Below are 14,504 nucleotides of genomic sequence, written 5' to 3' on the forward strand. Positions count from 1 at the left end.
GGGAAAATCACTATTATGGTTGCTTTGCAATTGGCTTAATATACTCATTTTATTTAGAATGAGGTTAAACTAGAAATTATTATCACTGCATTTCAGCTGTGGTTTATATAACAATAAAATCATGGAGCTTTTGGTTTTAAGTAAAGCATGGCCATTACTTTCATGATTTTACCATTTGAAATAAATCAAACAGGATCCTTGGGGAAGGGAGCTTCTGTAGTACTAAGAACTTATATTGGGAATGAGACAGCCTATAATGAGAGAGGATGCAAATGAATTAACCAGAGATGCCTGGAGGGAAGAAGTAGGGTAGCTATGGCACATGGAGAATACAGCAATCTTCCCATTCCACCTAGCCCTGGCATATCTCAGTCTGTGTCTCTAGATGGCAGACTTTACAATTTCTGGTAAGATGTTGTCTTTATCACATTAGACTGCATATTTTTATTTATAAAAATGAAAATAATTTTTTAAATAGTATATTTGATAGCACATAGAACAAAGCTTTGCTCACATCACTGAACAGAAGTGACTAAACTTGCCTCACTGTCTTCTGATGATAATATTAGCTGTAAGGATTCCATCATAAAATTAGGGATGACTCATTGTATACATGATCATGTTCATTGGAAAATCCAGAATTCTAGAGATCCATGGAAGATATATCAGTGATTTTTAGCAATGAAGATATGTGATTCCAGTTGTACACCTTTGACTGTCCTACTCTGTGTCATTATGGTAGAAGACCAATAAGATGGCCCATCCCTTCTTTTTTTCTCTAGTCTTTCTAACATACTTAGTATAGATTCCTTCCCCAATGAAAACACCTGCTTCCCTTGCTTTCTCTATCTGTGCGACAAAGAAAAAAATGCATAGGAGATTACTTTAGGGAGTCAATGCTAATGATGCCTCAATAAATAAACAATAAGTACAAAAAGTAATTCATCCTGGATGAGATAAATCAATAAATTTTCAAGATATTTAGACTTGTTTTACATAGAGAGGTACGTGTAATTGACTCTTTACTATTTCCCATCTCTTCCTCTTTATCTTTAGAAGGTCTTGATAATGACATTATACGTACAGTATTTAATTTCCTCATTTCTTTGATTGGATCTACAAAAACATCAGTGAAAGTTTCCCAGTTTTTGAAGAATCTTGTTTGAGTCACCTCCTGCTTATTTTCATTTCCTTCCTTTCACAGCACACTTTACCTCTGCTACAAAACCCTTTTCCTATGGAAGATAAACAGGTTAAAACATCAATTGAGCTAAGACTGAGAGATCTCAATGCATTCTGAGTTGATTAGATGATTAGAAAGTTAATGGAAATCATAACAAGTACATATGATTTTAATACCCTTTTGTTTCTCAAAAGGGTGAAATAATTTTAGGTTGTTTCTGATATCTTTCCCACTATGTGTCATATAAAAGAGATATGTTTGAATGGGTTTACACCACCTTCTGTATGCAGAAAATATATAGCCCTCATTAATTTAACTCATAATGCCATTAAATATGCTATTTCTTTCAAGAGAGATTTCCAAGGATGGCCTGTAACTTTAAAATAGTACTCATTGTTTATTAAACAACTTAAAAGAAAACAAAAGTGATTCTGCTTATGTTTTTTTACAGAAGAAATGTTAGCTTTTAAATCTATTCATGCTCCCTCTGTGAGAGTATGTTCCAACTGAGAAATGTGACAAACAGGAAATATTGTATGATTTTTTTTTAATGTGGATGGAGGACTATAAGCATCTCTTCTGCTCAGCTCATAATTTTCAAAGTTTTGCCATCCTTCCATACCCTCCTGATGGGACACTTCTTAACACTTGTCTTATAGTTATGCAAGTGGGTATCAACAAAGGAAAATTGCATGAATTATTTAGGAAACCCAAATGCTTTGCACATTTCTATGGGAGGTCATATTTCACCATTATCCTTATTATCCTATGTGTATAAAATGTCAATATTTACTAACTCTGAAAAAATGATTTGCATCCTTCTGCAAAAGTTACTGAAAAAGTAACATGTATACTACTTGTAACATATTTCTAGTAAGGTAGATAATTTCTGAAATGTATCTCTGAATAGTGTGTGTGTGTGTGTATGTGTGTGTGTGTGGTATTTAAACAGCATTTATTTAATTCTTTCATAACAAGTTCTTTCATGCAATGTAAATCACTTGAACTACAATCATTAATGTTCTTTAAAACACTAAAATTTTATGAAAGCAGGCAGTACTATTACTTATATAATTTATCTATACCTTAGATACATTGCTTTCTACATTTTATGTAATTTTTTATTTTTAAAAACCATTTACATCACAATGAAATTTCCAAATACCATGAACCATGATATTTGGAAGTACTCTGAGAGAATCATTTAGAATTTTTAAATAGCAGAAATTGAAATTAGCATTTATTTGTGCAAGTTCCTGCAGTGTTATGAGTGCAATGTGATTTCTATATTCGCTTATCAGAGAGATGCACTAAAATATTAAAGAAAGGCCCAAGGAGCAAGACAAACACCACCTTTTTTTCTTCACTTTCCCTTGTTGATTAATTGCATAGTCTTTTATTTTTCTTCTGTTGGTATCATTAATTAACTTTAAAGATGTGATGTGTGTTGTCAGTCTGGTGTTTAATAAAGAAATAAAATGGTAGGAATTCAACATTAAAGAATATTCACTTATAGAGGATGATGTGGTTAAAAGTTCATCTATATTTTGTTGTTTTCAGATCTTACAGGGAAGAGAACAGCAATTAACAGTAATTAGTTAGCTGCCCAGTGTCAAATGACCAGTACTCTCTCTCTCGTGTATATATATATATATATATATATATATATGTATGTATGTATGTATGTATGTATGTATGTATGTATGTATGTATGCATGAATTAGTTTGCAAAGAGGGGTAGATGATGGAAAGGTTTTGAGGGAAAAAAGTAAGGAGAAAAATGTAATTATATTATAGTCTCAAAACGTTAAAAATCATACACATATAGTAAAACAATCAAACTTTGTTTGCCACTAATCTTTTAAAACCAATACTATTCTTTAATTTCTTTATGCACATGACAGACACAGTTTTTTAGTGTTCAATAAGCCAATAAATGACAGGTCAGTTTCTATCACAATTAGTATCAGAAAACCTAGTTGTAAACAAGCAAACATCAAACTTAACTGGTTTCCCCCTCTATTATCTACTAAGGATGCACACATATGGAAGGTGTAATATAGCAGTAATATAAGCAGTTCCCCTAGCAGGTTGTCAAAGTGCAGTGTCCTAGGGCATGTCTCATCTTCTGCAGTTATTGCTGAGAACCAACTTTGTGTAACTCAGGTCAGAAACTAGTAGTGTGGGTATGTGAATTTAAGCACATAGATCTAAGTGTATCTTCCTAGTGTATGAAGAACCAAAACATTAACCAGGGCATGTGTTTAGGAAAGAAAGCAGTGTGTAAAAAGTACAAAGCATTGTTCTCTCCTCACTTGTCCATCCCTTAACTCTTCTGGAAATGGATTCCTTTGCTCTTCCTTTTACATGCCTGCATTAACTCACCTGTCTCCCACTTTCTCTTCGCTCATTATATAGTTCTACATCAGTCTTTAAGGTTCAGTTTTGAAGCCCTTCTTGTGTAAAACTTTATTACCAATTCAGTTTGAAAGGCTCTGTCTTTTCTCTAAAGACTGAAAAACATGTGGTCTGTATGACTCATTGGATATTTATTCATTGGGTTTTGTCTTGTGACATCTACTTTACTGTGTGTCATGTTTGTGCTTCCTAAAGTTGCCCTTTGCTTCTGTTTCCTTTTCTCTATATTCCCATATTATTCTTGCCCTACATATCTTTAGTGTGGCTTCTAGAAAAATTCTTCTAAATGCAACTTTTATGCTTAAGTGATTTTCATACACTTCCCTTGTCTTGTGGAGACACAAGGCTTCTTCCCAGTCACACGCTTCAAAGAACATTTTTTCCTGCCTATGTTGTCTTGGTTTTCTTTGATGGCTATTTATCTAGTTGAATCATGTCCCTCCTAGATGCTATTTCCTCCATAGTCTCACTCTGACTTCACTGTCAAAATATGTTTTTTTTTTTTTTATCATGGTATTATTCCTTTCTTACTTTTCTATCCTGGTATTTTCCATTTATCTCTAAAATCCACTTTTTGCTATTATGCATTTTGCATATTGCCTTACCATACACACTTTCCCAGTGTGGTCCTTGGCCTCGGGATGAGGACTGGGTTTGTTCATCTGTGGCAGACACAAAGAGATTGTAGAGATTGTACAGATTGGAAATTGGTTCTCCCAGTTCCCTTCACTGAAAGTCATTTGCCATTGTTTTCTGTAAGGTACATACTATTTATATCCATGAAATAGACAGAAAATAAGAACTCATTTGAGAAATACATTATTTTTATAATTGTTTTATTTTTATTTTAAATATAATGATGTTTAAAATGAATAATTTACACATATTCAGCAACTGTAATACTGAGTGGGAGACGACGATCCACAGTTTGGTCTGGAGCTCTTCGCACAGGGTGCAGAGGAGAAAACACAGGCCTTCCAGCACCTTGTGGTGGGCTGCAATTTAGTGATCAAATATATGGTAGGGTGTGAAAGAGAAAAAATGGATTATGTCTGTTGAGAGATGCAGATCCAAAGAGTTGAAGGCAATAAGGAGTGGGCTGAGCTCAGTGGCCTGCTTGCCACCCAGGGCCATGGTGATATCCAGCCTGAGCTGTTGCCTAGGTCCATGTCTGCAACCCATGACCCTGCTGCAGCCTTGGTCTCTGTTGATGTTTGTGACTCTGGTTGCCACCTAAGGCCCAGATGATAGGGCTGCACAGAGTTGACCCTTCCCTCAGTCATTGGTCCTATCCCGGACATACTGCAACAAAGGAAAGAGCGGGTCCCTTTACCTCAACCAGGAAGCAAAATAGAGCTGCCTGTCGGCAGGGATGTGGGCCACCTGGCCCTAAGAGCCTGAGAGGGAAAGCTGTTCTCACCTGATCCTTGTCTAACATGATGCAGTAGTGCAGGAGAATTGGAACCAGCTTCTCCCTAACTGCAGCAGACGATGCACCTCACCTGGATCCTGCTGACCCTGCTGGCGATGTCACATACGAATCAGCTCTAAGGGAAGGTGTGAGTGTTGGAGATTTAGCCCCACTATTCAGGCCATGCATGGCGTGGGCAGGGCAAAGATGCCCTACCCTTGGGCCTCGCCACCTAGCCACCTAGGGCAGGTGGGAGAGGGAGCTCCTGAGTCATGAGTGTAGAAGGGCTGATCCTGGCTCTCACTGGCTGCAGCACAGGGGAGAGTGAGCCGTGCACCTTACCTGGGCAGCAGAGTAGTGCTGACCCAGCAGGTAGCTGTGTGGGTAAGCATGCCCTGAGGTCATGGGAGTGAAAGAGCTGTCCCTGTCTCCCTCATAGCCATATCTGGGTGGTTTCTGGGTTTGTCAGTGCACCAGCTTCCCCTCATTCTCATCACCAGGGTGAGCTCTCCAGAGAGGCAGAGCTCACTCTATATAGTAAGCAGAAAGGGGTGGGGCCAATTCTTGTGGTGACAATTTTTTTATGGTCTAACAAATAAAGCTTGCTTGAAGATCAGAGTGCAAAGCTAGCCACAGTAATTTGCTGTAGAAGCCAGGCAGTGATGGTACCTACCTTTAATCCCTGTATTTGGGAGACAGAGTGCTGGAGTTAAAGGTGTGAGCCACCACATCAGGTTTAAATATTTTTTTGTTTTTTTGAGACATGATTTCTGTGTGTAGCCTGGCTGTTCTAGAACTTGCTTTGAAGACCAAGCTCAGAATTGTTAAGATGTGTGTATAAGCACTGTTGCTAAGGGAGACAGTGAAAATTTAAATTTAAGATTTGGTTTTGGTTTTAGTTTTTCTGTATCACTCTGCCTCATGTAATGATCAAACAATTATCCTTGTTCTGATTTTTATTTCTGAGGCCAGTTATAAATATTAATTCATCCTCCGCTTGTCTCATTTTGTTTCTACCTTTACTGTTCTTTGATTTATGGTCCCAACAAAAGCTAGGGAGAAAAGTCAACATAGTATTAAAAGCATTACTGTGGATCCAGAGAATCCTGCAGATTTGTTATCCAGTTTAGCTAAAAATGATCTGGATTTATCACAGATGGCCAAGAATTGATAAAATTCAAACTGAGTACTAAGAGTATTGTAGTATACTTTGAAGACAAATATATTGGCATCAGGACAGTAGTAACTTACTTTTAGTAATTATTTGAAGTTAACAATATAGAATTATATGTAGTCAATCACACAATAATGAAACAATATTTTAACATCATCTTGTAACAGTTGTATTTAGCAGTAGTAGTTCTATGTCATATTTTGTTAACTGGAAAAAATCCTTGTGCTTTAAATTAGGAGAAAATGAAGATGTAGAATATACATTCAGAAAAATAAATTTTTTTTAGAATTTAAATCTTAGAAGTAATCCCACATGAAATAATTATAAAGGTCTTAAAAAGTTCTTTGGAACATTTATGTGATCTGTTAAAACATTCTGTGTCTAACACCTCTACACATCTTCAAACTTCAGGAGCTGTTTAAGAAAGCTTTCATTCTCTTAAGTGCATCCATGAATTTCTTTAAACACAGACAAGGCAAAAACATGAAAGACGAGAATAAATTGCAGTGTAAATACAGATAAATATGGAGACAGCTGTAGCTGAGTAGTTAAGGAATTGGCTTGAGAAATAAAACCTCTGTAATACACACACACACACACACACACACACACACACATACTTTGGATTTATTTATGAAACAGAGTCTTCTAAACACAGAACCTTGCATTGCAAAAAAGGCAATTAAATAGAACAGCATGAGGTTGTCAATCACTTCAACAACTAACAAAAGCATCTACTATCAAAGCAAATAATGTAAATGTGCAAAAGGTACCTTGCTATCAAAGCAAATAATGTAAACATACAAAGAGAAAGAATTCTATGCATCACATGTCACCAATTTAATGTTCACTATTTTTGCATATGTGTGGTACTCTACCAGCTAATCTGGTATTTGATACAGAGTTAGCCATTACCATCTCTTTGAGAATTTGACTGTCCTGTGCTTCTTTGGAAAGTGGTAGGAACTTCTCTCTTTCTTGTTCTGTTCCTGGTGTTGTACAAATAAATGGGCAGTCACAGCTTATCATCACTTAAAGATGCATGTGCATGCTGCAGTTTACTAAAACATGATTGGCTGCTACATAAATCAATCTGATAGAGATCAGTTCCAGGAAGAAAAGATAAATCATTAGCTAGGACTTTTGGAATGTAATTCATTTTAGATAGTGATTATTGATGATTTAATTTTAGCAGTACTTGTACATGTCTGGGCCATTTTATATAAAATGTTAACACAGTTGAGCATATTTATTTTAAAAATATAAAGAAACTAATTAGAATTTTACATGGAACATTTGTAAATAAAGAGCATGGTTGAACTTATTAAGTGGTAAGTATAGTAGACTTCTAAGGAAAAGGGTTTTAAATAGTACCTAAAGACATAATAGCACAGGAAAAAAAATGTTCCAGAATGTCATTTGACATCATAGACTGATAACAAAGGCTTAGAGACCTTTTTGGATAGCCATCTCTAGCCTTTCTTTGCCCTTACATCCACCATTCCATTTATTTCAATTTAATAGTATTTGGTGGCAATCTGCCCCAGGAAAGACCTTGTGCTCTGAAATATACTTTCCATTTTCTATTATGAAAGTAAATTTAAAACAGAAAAGGAGGAGCATGCATTCATGAGTTCAGTAGTGCTAATATCAATAGCTTAATGTGACCATGAAATGAATTATTAGAACTTCTGGGTCAGGCACAGTATCAGAGCCATCTGGGCTGTGCCCAGGGGTCTAGTCTTTAAAGATATTAGGGCATCACTGAGAAATCTGTACATGGAAGAATTATATTTATTAGAAAGTTTCCATGGAAAATTACTGTCTTTGTTGGGTGAAGTGGCTTGAAACACTACTTGAAGTGAGAAAGACTATGTCATAAATATATATGGTCACCAGAATAACTTCTCTGTAATGTCCTTGATTTAGTGAGTGGAATATTACAGTTTGGGTCAGAGGTGAAAGCTGTCAGCAACAGGAATTTTCCTCCTTTATCTTTCCACCATGCAGTCCTTCCCTGGATAAATTGGGCAAATACTATAACTATAGTGATTCTTAGGAATACCAAATATTCACCATCTCTGAACACTTGCATATTGAAGTCACTGCAGGGAAGCCATGGACAAGCACTAAAGCCAGCTCCTTAGATTCAGTTGTTGTTCATTTCAGGTTTCTCCCCTGCCAGAGAACAGAGAGCCATGCTGGTGTTTTTGGATCAACGTTCAGCCTTTAAAAGAGAAAGGCTGTTTGGCTGAGGAACACGTGGATTGATTGATCCCGGGTTCTGAAGACTTTTGCCTTTTTCTTGTGTTCTGCCAGTCCTCAGCCTTGTTGCATTAAAGTCTAACCGGCTCCACTCTCTAGCGGTTGGCTTCTCCCTTTAGACACATGGTTCTCCAGATATTTCCTTTTATTGTGAGTATTCTCAAGGCACAATGACCTCATTTTGTACATCAACTCATCACTGAAACAGAGCGTCTAAGTGCACACTGCTATTTGAAAATTAAACATAGGGGCAAGAAATTCTCTGCCCTTTAAATACTTAGTTTGTCTTGTGAACAAGAAAGTTTGTGATGTGGGATCAGTCAGCTGTGTTACAGGATATAAAGGGTTATATTCCTTGTTGATCACACCATGCACACCTCTAGGAAGATAAATATTCCCTCTGTGGGTGTCACAGAGGATTTAATAGTCTTGATACCCGATGAGAGGGAAGTGGGCTAGTGTAAGTTGAGTTATGAAGCCTGTATGTGTGTACATGTGCACGTACATGTGTCTGCCTATGTGAAGAAGGGAAACCTTATGGTCATGCTCAAAGTGTTTTTTTTTTTCTGTCATCCCCAAGCGTTCAGTAGAGCATTGTTAAATATTTTAGTCTGCTATTATGGTATGGGAAGCAATGAGGTGAGCCCTGTGTCTCATTTAGCACAGATGAGAATGAGGGCATCAGAAATGACTTTTCTGAAGTTGAACTGGGGCAGGAATGGGTTATGTTTGGAGAGAGGGACAGCGCCGAGACAGGTGTCTGGGGATGGCCAAAGTATCACCCCACATGGGTTCTGGGGTGTAGCAGCAATGATTGGAACACTTACAGTCAGCATACCACAAGAAGCTGTTAAAAGTGGCAAGTCTGTCCGGATGGAGTCGTAGGCTATTGTGTATAGTCATTAAAGGGAAGGGCGACCCCTGGAGGCCGGAACAGCCTACAGCATGAGCTGGCTTCAGTCACACATTCCTTCAGGATTCATACCCAGTAAGTAATAAAAAATGCTTACCCCTCCCCAAATGCCAGCTAAGCATTTTGGAAATGCATTATTTTATTAGAGCAGCTTATTGAATTAAAGTACAGTTAGAGCTAAAAGAATAAATGCAGACTTAGCAGTGGTTAGCCTGCCAGGCACCACCTGCTCCCTGAAGCTCCTGAGCCCGAGATCCAACAATGGTCTTTGCTTTGCCTGAAGACAGGTTCCCAGCAGCGTGGCTTTCCTCTAGCCTGTCCACATGGGTCCAGCCCAAGTGCGGTCTCCACTTGCTAAAGTAGTACATTTTCTAGAATTTTACCAATTTATTTGATTTACACTTTAGCAAATACACTTCTTACGGTTTAAACTTACTATAAACCTTGCCTTCATCTCCAAACCTTTGGGAAGACATTCTGGGCTGTGGACAGTTGCCCCATACTGGACTCCAGCAGCGAGAAAGTTCTGTTTTCACTGTGTTCTCATTGTCTGTGAAGTGTTGTGATTATGCTAGAACATTATTGCACAGGGCGACTCTGTGAAAGTTTAAAATGCATTTATCTTTTTCAAGCAGAGAGAGTTTTCTTGTCCTAAAATACTATTTATGGTTCCCAACTGCCTCATAGCTTATTTCTGATCAGAAGGAAAGTTCTTCTGTATGGTGACATCCACTTTTTCTCTTTTGTTTAACTTTTAACTGAAATAATATAGGAAATAATATGACATGCTCATTATAGAATTTCTAATTGTCAATATTTCCCAGAAGACAAAAAAATCGGTAGTTCAATACACTTGCTTACACTAAATTTTGAGATAATGTTGATTCTCTCAAGTCAATAAGTATGGGAAACTTTTTCCAAGTGATGTGTTACAGATTTTCTAAAAAACAAACAGACAAAAACCCCAGAGAGTAAAGAGTAATCTCAACGAGACAGGCAAGTGCCAATCTCCATAGATTAGCTGCTGAAAGCCGAACTGCTCTAAGAAATAGAAGGTCAGTGGTCATTGTGAGAAGCAGAGGAAGATTAGGAGAGATAGGAAGAAGCTAGAGAAAAAGAATTTATAAGTAACTTCATTATTAATATAAGCAACAAATATATTGATATTCACAAAAGGGAAAGAGACATTTCTTTTAAAAAATTATGCATTAAGAGTAAAGAAGAAATTTCAGATTCAGAAAACCAGAGTTCAAAACTATTTTGGAAAAGAATGTTAGTACATATTAAGAGCCAGAAATGAGTCATATGTTTTTGGTTTCTGGAAGGGTAAAGGTCAAAGCTCCTTTGTTTTGTGTAAGCTAGTCACTCCCTCTGAAGTGTAACATGATAGGGGTCAGCAGTTCTAATGAAGAAAGCCTTTCCCAGACACCCACAGCTGCAGAGGAGTCCTTTCAGGGCAGGCTGGGAATCAGCTTCAGGGAGGGCCTTCCACTGGTTTTTATAGCCTTGTAGTTAAAACCTGAACAGTGATGACACCAATGTAAGTGCTAATGTAGATGGAAAAGTGTGCAAGGTGGTGGTAGACAACTACAGGCTACCAAGGAGTCCTGGGAGCAGGGCAGTGAACTTCAGAGAAGAGTCCCCCAATTGGTTTTTATAACAGCAAGTGGTCAGTCTTGAGTAATTATATAAACATACATACATACATACGTGTGTGTGTGTGTGTGTGTGTGTGTGTGTGATATATCACTGTATGAACTGAGTAGATTGATTTATATACTTAAGAGCAATTAAAGAAACAGAGGTTGTGAAATTGTGAGAACAAGGGAGAAAAGGTGCTTCCAACACAACAAAGGAAGAGCTGAGCCCTTTCTTAACTTTAGGTATGTGGACAATAGGATTCCTATTATCATAGGTTGCCTCATGGAAAAACCATTTACAGTGCTTTTTATACTAAAGAACTGGACACAGAGTTATTCAGTTTCCAAGTTGCCTTAATACAAATGATGTTTTGTGTTAAGTCTAGAAAAACTGATAAAAAAAACCCAAAAGGTAAGAACAAGTGTTTATTGCTGAGAATAAAAGGAGTCAATTAATTAAAAAAAATTGAGTATTGACCTTACTGGATTTGGCATCTAATGGAGCTGTAAGAGTGTCATATGTCTAGAACACTGGTTGGGCTGAACATCAAGTAAGTGGATTTTAAGATATGAGCTCAATAGGCTAGGCAAAGTGGCACACTTAATCCCAGCACATGGGAGGCAGAGTCAGTTGGATTTCTGTAAGATGGAGGACAGCCCATTCTATATAGTGACTTCCAACATAGCGAGACCCTGTATTTAAAACAAAACAAAACAAAATACATTAACCCAACACTTTTCCTGAGACTGGGTGGATGAAATAAACTGCACTCACCAGTCACAGGAGAGGAGGCATTTGGGAAAGGAAATGCATCTTGGAAGTGCAGTTGGACACAGGAGTTTTGGTGGCTGACTGCTCCTTGATCCATTTTGTATGTATTCCTCATTCTGAATTGTGGAGTGGACTTCATGTCTTTGTACACTAAGCTGGATCCTCCTAATTTTGACTTAGCAATGTCACTTCAGTCCTTCTTGATTCTTGACTTTGCTTTACATATGCAATATGTTGCCTCTAAGTCATAGATACTATAACTGTTGCCATTTTTCTTTGCTTTTGAAATTTTAACCTTGGGTGAGGTCCATTGATGAGTATAGTAATTCCTCTATGCAGACTCTGTGGTTGAAACCTCAGTGCTTTTACTTAACAAAGGAAAGGTGTCGACATTACAGTGTTGCTGGAATAATTGCAGGTTAAAGACTAGAGGGGGCTCAGTGAAGAAGATTGTTCACCAATCTGCCCTGAGCATATATGCTCAGGGTAAAGTGAGATTCTTGCTAAGATCATAAATAGCATCCTGCCTTATAGGAGTTTAGAGATGTGGTTCTCAGCTCTGTTCATGTCTCTATGCATCATAAAGACTTTTTCATACTATACAATAACTTGTTGAATTTACCCCAGTCTTGAGCACTGAAAAAATAAATTTATTATCCAATGTTATTCTAATATCAAGTGGCAGATATTATGTAATTAACCATCTTATTACAGTGAGCCATTGCCTCTGCCTCCTGGAACACAGGAGTTAAATGTGAGTTACCATAGTCACTCAGCATAGTCACCCATGCATGGACACCCAGCATGCTCACCCACCATGGTCACCCAGCATTTGTTTTGGTTCTGGGGACTGTAAGTTGATTCTCACATAAGAAGTGTTGCTCCACTTAGTTATTTCCCCAGTCTCATTTTCTTCAAAGAAATTTTATATAGAGAGTCTTGTCCTTTACACCTGGGAGGAATTCTACATTTTACTAGCAGTGTGGGAAGATCCTAATTCAGGGAGACTCTGTTTATGGCATTATCTAGTGGCTCATAGTACATCTTTGAAATTTCTTACAGCAATGTGAGAAATATATGTGTAGTGTACCCATAGTTCATCAAGAAAAATATTAATATCAATAATTATTATTTGGTATGGTGGTACATGCCTCAAATCCTGGAATGAGAAGCTGAGGGAGGTGGATTGCCCATAATGTAAAGTCAACATGGATTACACAATGAGACCCTGTCTCAGAAACAAAACAACAAAAAAATTATCGATATTTTTGAAATGTCACATGAAAATAAGGTTCATTTTATAGATGTTTAAACAGTGCCGGCATAATCTTCACTTTTACATCACTGAGGCCAAGGAGAAGTTTCTTTTAGCACTCAGTTCAGAGGCCATAACCTAGAGGGTGCTGGGGCATAAGCAGCTCAGTCAGTGATGGTGCATGTTTGTAGTTTGCCTTATTATTGCTTGGTAGATCATGGAGAAGAGAAGGATGCAGAAAGAGGGTCACATGGAACCCTTGAGAACCAATCTCAGTGGCCAATAACTGTCAGTGACTCTCTATTACCTCCAAAGGTCCACAATTTGCCAAAACTTCATCACCAAATGAACAGTGTTCTAACTGTGGAGCCTCGATAACAGCTCGGCTTTCCAAAATCATTCCTTTCTTGATCATCTCACCTCAGCATCTTTAAAAGAATACTGTTTCTTAAACTGAAAGGTACTGATATTTCTAAAAGTTTTTCTTCCAGTGTTTTCTTTAGAAAGCCTAAGAAAATATGCACTGCTACGTAGCTGATTCAGATTTATTTTCTCAAAGTTTTCTCACACCTACAAACTATTCAACAAACCGAGTGAGTAGCAAGAGCTCAAGGTTTAATACAGTACAGTAAGTGAGTAACCAGAAACATATCCTTGGCTTTAACGAAAAGAAAACATGTGTTAAGATGCAAAGATCAGTACAAAGATAGGTTCAGTGGTCACCTGATACAGAAAGGTATCAGCAGGTTGGATAATGTTCTCTATAATTTAAAGAGTTATTAAAAACAGTCTCAATTTTGAGGTGATGATCACGAGCTTTAAAGAGCTGACTGTGGGTGTCTTAGAGTATAGAGACCCGTCCCTTGCCAGGAATGAGGAAGCAGTAAGTACATGGTACTTACCCGACAAAGATCTCTGCACATGCTGAAAGAAGAGTCTGTTCCCACCCTCCAGACCCTCCAGACCCTCATGAACTAAATTTGTGGCATTTCTGGTGAGAAAACTCCCAAATGTAGGAGAATAGATAACACACACCTTAGCCAGTATGAAGAAGAGTGAAAACATGTGTGCAAACATGCTCACACTATGACATGCCTATAGCACGGAGTTTTTGAGTTAAAGTATTGGGAAAATAGGCTAAATTACAAAGAAATAAAATAGGTGTATCTTGTGACTTTTTTTTAACAATCTGTGTTTATAAATATTTACATGCCATTTCTTCTTCCAGCATATAGAAATGTCAAATTTTACTAATTTAATCCTCTATTAGCAAAGCATCAGACTATTTTTCCTTTAACTCTCATGCATCTCATGCAGTTAACTTAATTGAATATAAACTTCGTGCATATTCAGAGCAATTTCCATAAATTTATTCTAATAAATGAGCTTACCGGGTCAAATGTACCACTTCAGGGATTTCTCAGACTGTCATTTGTCCTACAACAGTCCTCATACACGATGGTAGTTTTTTTT

The sequence above is a fragment of the Phodopus roborovskii genome, unplaced genomic scaffold, assembly GCF_943737965.1.
Source record: "Phodopus roborovskii unplaced genomic scaffold, PHOROB, whole genome shotgun sequence".
NCBI lineage: Eukaryota > Metazoa > Chordata > Mammalia > Rodentia > Cricetidae > Phodopus > Phodopus roborovskii.